This window comes from Dendropsophus ebraccatus, chromosome 15 (assembly GCF_027789765.1).
Source record: "Dendropsophus ebraccatus isolate aDenEbr1 chromosome 15, aDenEbr1.pat, whole genome shotgun sequence".
NCBI lineage: Eukaryota > Metazoa > Chordata > Amphibia > Anura > Hylidae > Dendropsophus > Dendropsophus ebraccatus.
In genome coordinates, this window is record NC_091468.1 from 74,522,460 (window position 1) to 74,530,196 (window position 7,737).

Genomic DNA, 7,737 nt, shown 5'->3' on the forward strand with positions numbered 1-7,737 from the left:
CAATCGGTGGCTGAGGTGGGACAACCCTGCTGGAGACTCCACCCAGCCAATGAGCAGCTGCGGCCTTGTCCCACCTCAGCCACTGGAAGAGATGAGAGAAGATGCCTGGTCGGTCGGTATAAACTCAAGTGCTTTTTTCTCGAGTCGATTATTTCAGTACTCGCTCAACACTAATATACTTCATGTGGTCTGTGCTTCATTTTAGGTTACGCTTTGTATGGTTTACCATATATACAGCGCTCTGACATGACTTCAAAATTAAATAATAATAATAGAGATGAGTGAAACAAGATTAAATTTTTGTTTTGTTCATTACAGAACTTTTTCAAAGTTTGGAACAAGTTCAGACAGATGGCATCTGAACATCTAAAAAAAAAATTGTATACTCACCTGTCCACGCTCCCCGGCGTCCTCCTCCTGGTCTCCAGTGTCTTCAGCCACCTCCAGCCCGTTCAGCCAATCACTGACTGGGACAGGACAGCCCTACGGCCGGTGATTTGCTGAGCTGGATTTTGGCAGTTTCAGGGAGACACTGGAGAAGGAGAACACCAAGGGAGCCGGGACAGGTAAGTATAGATGAATGAATATTTTGAACCATTCTAAAATAGTGAAAGACCTGCAATCATTAAGCTGTTTTAGTGCAGTTTGTTTAAGGTTCACATGAACCCAAACTATCAGGTACTAGAAAACGGCATGTGCCTATAAATATCAGGTACTAGAAAACGGCATGTGCCTATAAATATCAGGTACTAGAAAACGGCATGTGCCTATAAATATCAGGTACTAGAAAACTGCATGTGCCTATAAATATCAGGTACTAGAAAACGGCATGTGCCTATAAATATCAGGTACTAGAAAACGGCATGTGCCTATAAATATCAGGTACTAGAAAACAGCATGTGCCTATAAATATCAGGTACTAGAAAACTGCATGTGCCTATAAATATCAGATACTAGAAAACTGCATGTGCCTATAAATATCAGGTACTAGAAAACGGCATGTGCATATAAATATCAGGTACTAGAAAACGGCATGTGCATATAAATATCAGGTACTAGAAAACGGCATGTGCCTATAAATATCAGGTACTAGAAAACAGCATGTGCATATAAATATCAGGTACTAGAAAACAGCATGTGCATATAAATATCAGGTACTAGAAAACGGCATGTGCCTATAAATATCAGGTACTAGAAAACGGCATGTGCCTATAAATACCAGGTCCGTGTTACAGTCCCCATTGGATTTCTCCATTCTATGCGTCGTCTTCTCCATGTTGCTTATGTTACTAGATTAATGTTTTGTTGTTTTACAGATTTCTGGAAACTGCCGCCTATTTCTGTGTAAAACCAAAAATCGGTGAGAAGGAGGTGTCGCCCGGTTCTTTCTTTTCTATTTGGCACGAATTTAGCTCCGACTTTAAAGATTGCTGGAAGAAACAAAGCCGGCTAATACTGCAGGAAAGGTAAGTGACAATGGAACCTATGTGACCTGGAACTGCGGCCGTTGTAGTCATCCGTTCTGGAGATGAGAGAACTTTCCAAGCTATCGACTCGGGAGGTTCTCTAATTTATGAACCAAACCTTAAAGAACCGCACTAAAACAGCTAAACAACTGCAGGTGTGATGGTGGGGGTCAGCTGTTCACTCATCTCTGCGTACCTGTCCGGAGGGCCTGGGGGGCCGTGCCTGGACATTGTGCTGACCTGGGGGGCCGTGCCCGGACATTGTGCTGACCTGGGGGGCCGTGCCCGGAAATTGTGCTGACCTGGGGGGCCGTGCCCGGACATTGTGCTGACCTGGGGGGCCGTGCCCGGACATTGTGCTTACCTGGGGGGCCGTGCCCAGACATTGTGCTGACCTGGGGGGCCGTGCCCGGACATTGTGCTGACCTGGGGGGCCGTGCCCGGACATTGTGCTGACCTGGGGGGCCGTGCCCAGACATTGTGCTGACCTGGGGGGCCGTGCCCGGACATTGTGCTGACCTGGGGGGCCGTGCCCGGACATTGTGCTGACCTGGGGGGCCGTGCCCGGACATTGTGCAGACCTGGGGGGCCGTGCCCGGACATTGTGCTGACCTGGGGGGCCGTGCCCGGACATTGTGCTGACCTGGGGGCCGTGCCCGGACATTGTGTTGACCTGGGGGGCCGTGCCCGGACATTGTGCTGACCTGGGGGGCCGTGCCCGGACATTGTGCTGACCTGGGGGGCCGTGCCCGGACATTGTGCTGACCTGGGGGGCCGTGCCCGGACATTGTGCTGACCTGGGGGGCCGTGCCCGGACATTTGTGCTGACCTGGGGGGGCCGTGCCCGGACATTGTGCTGACCTGGGGGGCCGTGCCCGGACATTGTGCTGACCTGGGGGGCCGTGCCCGGACATTGTGCTGACCTGGGGGGCCGTGCCCGGACATTGTGCTGACCTGGGGGGCCGTGCCCGGACATTGTGCTGACCTGGGGGGCCGTGCCCGGACATTGTGCTGACCTGGGGGGCCGTGCCCGGACATTGTGCTGGACCCTGGGGGGCCGTGCCCGGACATTGTGCTGACCTGGGGGGCCGTGCCCGGACATTGTGCTGACCTGGGGGGCCGTGCCCGGACATTGTGCTGACCTGGGGGGCCGTGCCCGGACATTGTGCTGACTTATAACATATTTTTCAGGTTGAAAGAAGCAGAAGACGTTTATAAGAAAAAAAAGGAGAAGACGTCAATTATAGTGAAACCGAAACACGAGTCAGGAATTGTAAGTATATCTGTATCTAGTGTATATATAGTATATGTATATGGAGAGTATCAGTATACAGTATATATATAGTATCTGTATATGTATATGGAGAGTATCAGTATACAGTATATATATAGTATCTGTATATGTATATGGAGAGTATCAGTATACAGTGTATATATAGTATCTGTATATGTATATGGAGAGTATCAGTATACAGTGTATATATAGTATCGGTATCTAGTGTGTGTATATATATATATATATATAGTTAGTATCTGTATCCTGTATACCTGTATATAACACCTACATATTTGTTTTTTGATCATTTATATCAGGTCAGTAACGTTTGTCACTTATATATTTTATGTCATTATCTGATTTGTTGTTTTTATATGTTTCTCCCCAGAAAGCAAAGCTGAGCTTGCTGACACAATGAGGGGGGGCTCCGCTGAGACACCGGTGCTGTTCCTGTCTGCGGGGTGCCGCTTTATGTAACGTGGATAGAAACAAGAAGACTGGAAGAGAAATTCCCTATTTTTTATTTGGATTTTACAGACATGAACGGAACTTTTATTTCCTTTCCAAATTGTAAAGATTGAATCTTCCTGTCTCCCCCGCGGCCCCCGGGACCTCCAGGACCCCCAGGACCCCCAGGACCTCCAGGACCCCCAGGACCCCCAGGACCTCCAGGACCCCCAGGACCCCCAGGACCTCCAGGACCCCCAGGACCTTGTCTGATAAACATCATAAACCATAAATCATCTGCCATTTTGTGTAATAAAGTTTGAAAATTTGTCAAATTCATGACTCTCCTTACAGTACCATAAATCAAGGGGGGGGTCCAGCGTGGAGGCAGCCCACTGTGGGGAATGGGAGGGGGGACAGCATGGCAGACCACTAGCACATGTTTTGATCAGTTTCCCATTGACTTCCACTGCACAGGTACCCATAGCCTGTCCTGAGAGATGATAACACAAGGGGGCAGCAGAGTTCCGGCACTGCATATACTATAGCCTGTCCTGAGAGATGATAACACAAGGGGGCAGCAGAGTTCCGCACTGCATATACTATAGCCTGTCCTGAGAGATGATAACACAAGGGGGCAGCAGAGTTCCGGCACTGCATATACTATAGCCTGTCCTGAGAGATGATAACACAAGGGGGCAGCAGAGTTCCGCACTGCATATACTATAGCCTGTCCTGACCAATGATAACACAAGGGGGCAGCAGAGTTCCGCACTGCATATACTATAGCCTGTCCTGAGCGATGATAACACAAGGGGGGCAGCAGAGTTCCGCACTGCATATACTATAGCCTGTCCTGACCAATGATAACACAAGGGGGCAGCAGAGTTCCGGCACTGCATATACTATAGCCTGTCCTGAGCGATGATAACACAAGGGGGCAGCAGAGTTCCGCACTGCAGATACTATAGCCTGTCCTGAGAGATGATAACACAAGGGGGCAGCAGAGTTCCGCACTGCATATACTATAGCCTGTCCTGACCAATGATAACACAAGGGGGCAGCAGAGTTCCGCACTGCATATACTATAGCCTGTCCTGACCAATGATAACACAAGGGGGCAGCAGAGTTCCGCACTGCATATACTATAGCCTGTCCTGAGCGATGATAACACAAGGGGGCAGCAGAGTTCCGCACTGCAGATACTATAGCCTGTCCTGAGAGATGATAACACAAGGGGGCAGCAGAGTTCTGCACTGCATATACTATAGCCTGTCCTGAGAGATGATAACACAAGGGGGCAGCAGAGTTCCGCACTGCATATACTATAGCCTGTCCTGAGCGATGATAACACAAGGGGGCAGCAGAGTTCCGCACTGCATATACTATAGCCTGTCCTGAGCGATGATAACACAAGGGGGCAGCAGAGTTCCGGCACTGCATATACTATAGCCTGTCCTGAGCGATGATAACACAAGGGGGCAGCAGAGTTCCGGCACTGCATATACTATAGCCTGTCCTGAGCGATGATAACACAAGGGGGCAGCAGAGTTCCGCACTGCATATACTATAGCCTGTCCTGACCAATGATAACACAAGGGGGCAGCAGAGTTCCGGCGCGCACACAAGGAAGTAGATGAGTTGCTCGTCTTTCCACACTATATTGTCGGGGCTGACAGCGAACTTCTTTGGGTTTGGCGGATCTGGCAGCTGCGGTAAGTACCGGCTCATGTGGTGAGAGGTCCGGACGCCTGTCCCGGTAATAGCGGTGACGTGATTGGAGCGACCTCGGCCACTGTTTGTATACAGTGTAGTGTAGTGTGTATATATATATATAGTGAGTGTATATATATATATACTGTCACTATGTGTGTGTATATGACTGAAATCCGCCTGGGGTGGGCTCCTGAGCCGGTAGTCGGTTATATGTGAGAAGCTGGAGGATTGGGATGTCACCGTCTCCCGCTGATCACATGGCGGAGGGTTTGCAGCTCATATCAATCCTATAATTAGATTATCAGTTTATTCCTTATGCTAATGAGGATTTATGGTGCACGGAGGGCCGGACAATCCCCCCCGCCCCCCCCCCCCCCCTGCACTGATCCGCCCCCCAGTGCACTGTGTGTGTGTGGGGTGTGGGGTGGGGGGGTCCGTGCACCGTAAGGAATAAACTCCTGATATCACGGAAATGGTGCGAAGGATGAAGGAAGGAAACGTTCCCTAATCCTCCACACGTCCTGATCCTCCCACCCCTGGGGTAGTCATCGGGGGGCCGCCATACGGAAACAAAGAAGATGTCTGCACTTTCTGTTCAGTGGAAAATGCAGAAGGAAGAGAATCACGCAGAGAGATAAAAAGCCGCAAGTTCTTCATGTCTCTTCCCTCTGTCGGTAACTGATATAGTACACGTATAGCTGACATGGGGCGTCTGTAGCATATATAGTACATGTATAGCTGATATGGTACACGTATAACTGATATAGTACACGTATAGCTGACATGGGGCGTCTGTAGCTTATATAGTACACATATAGCTGATATGGTACACGTATAACTGATATAGTACACGTATAGCTGACATGGGGCGTCTCTCTGTAGCATATATAGTACACGTATAACTGATATAGTACATGTATAGCTGATATAGTACACGCAGGGGCGGTCTTGGCATTTCTGGGGCCCCAAGCGAAGTTATGTCTGGGCCCCCCCCCCCTCGACACGCGTTCCAAAACAATAGACCGCTGTGTGTTGCCCCCAGTAGAATATACCCCTTGTTTGCTTCCCCCAGTAGTATATAGACCCCTGTGTGTTACCCCAGTTATATATAGCCCCCCGTGTGCTCCCCCAGAATTATATAGACCTCCTGTGTGCTGCCCCAGTTGTATATAGACCTCCTGTGTGCTGCCCCAGTTGTATATAGACCCCCTGTGTGCTGCCCCCAGTTGTATATACCCCCTGTGTGCTCCCCCACAAGTATATAGGCCCCCTGTGTGCTCTCTCAGGGGTATTTAGCCTCCCTGTGTGCTCCCCCACTTGGATATAGACCTTCTGTGTGCTCCCCTACTTGGATATAGACCCCTGTGTGCTCCTCCAGTAGTATATAAACCCCCTGTGTGGTTCCCCCAGTAGCATATAGACCCCCTGTGTGCCCCACCAGTATTATATAGACCCCTTGTGTGCTGCCCCAGTAGTATACAGATCCCTGTGTGCTCCCCCAGTTATATATAGACCACCTGTGTGCCTCACAAGTAGTATATAGACCCCCTGTATGTTCCCCCAGTAGTATATAGCCCCCCTGTGTGCTCCCCCACTTGGATATAGACCTCCTGTGTGCTCTCCAAGTTGTATATAGACCCTATTCTGCTGCCCCAAGTAGTATATAGACCCCTGTGTGCTGCCCCAGTAGTATATAGACCCCTCTGTGATGCCCCAGTAGTCTATAGCCCCCCTGTGTGCTCCCCCTGTTATATAGCCCCCCTCTGTGTTCCCCCCATTTATATAGACCCCTGATGTGCGCTCCCCAGTTAAACAGACCCCTGTGTGCTCCCCCTCCCATATAGTATATAACACAATAAAACAAACACTTATACTCACCTGGGTCCGGGCGTCTCCTCTTCTCTTCACTCTTGTGGCCGCAGGAAGGGTGTTCCCTGCGATCACAAGAGGCCGCATTCCCCTTGTCCTGGCGCCGATGCTCCAGTGATGTCACTGCAGCGCCGGCACCACAAGGACAAAGCTGCCACTTGTGACCGCAGGGAAAACACTTCCTGCAGCCACAAGAGTGACTGACAGGAAGGGGGCCAATGTCTCCCGCCCTGTCAGTGCTGCTGCATGTAACTATGAGCGCTCATTACGAGTGCTCATAGTTACAGTTCAGATGGCAGCAGCGAGCGGGGCAGCGGCCCTGTCCAGCAGTCTTGAGCACAAGAGCGGAGCGTGGGGGCCCCCCTGGATGTTGGGGGCCCCAAGCGATCGCTTGGGGTGCTTGGTGCCAAAGACCGCCACTGAGTACATGTATAGCTGACATGAGGCGTCTGTAGCTGATATAGTACACGTATAACTGATATAGTGCATGTATAGCCGACATGGGGCGTCTTAGCTGATATAGTACACGTATAGCTGATATAGTGCATGTATAGCTGATATGGGGCGTATATAGCCAGTACAGGGCGTATATAGCTAATATAGTACATGTATAGCTGGTATAGGCGTATATAGCCAGTACAGGGCGTATATAGCTGATATGGGGCAAGTATAGCTGATATGGGTCGTATATAGCCAGTACAGGGCGTATATAGCTGATATGGGGCATGTATAGCTGATATGGGTCGTATATAGCCAGTACAGGGCGTATATAGCTGATATGGGGCATGTATAGCTGATATGGGTCGTATATAGCTGATATGGGGCATGTATAGCTGATATGGGTCGTATATAGCCAGTACAGGGCGTATATAGCTGATATGGGTCGTATATAGCCAGTACAGGGCGTATATAGCTGATATGGGGCATGTATAGCTGATATGGGTCGTATATAGCCAGTACAGG

General features: G+C 49.9%; 1 long non-coding RNA gene across 1 annotated transcript; it reads left to right on the forward strand.

The window, feature by feature from the left end:
• Positions 1 to 1,320: 1,320 nt before the first annotated feature.
• On the forward strand, positions 1,321 to 3,524 carry LOC138774404 (uncharacterized). The gene is made up of 3 exons (XR_011360305.1): positions 1,321 to 1,466; positions 2,658 to 2,739; positions 3,131 to 3,524. It is a non-coding gene; the product is annotated as an uncharacterized lncRNA (long non-coding RNA).
• Positions 3,525 to 7,737: the final 4,213 nt, after the last annotated feature.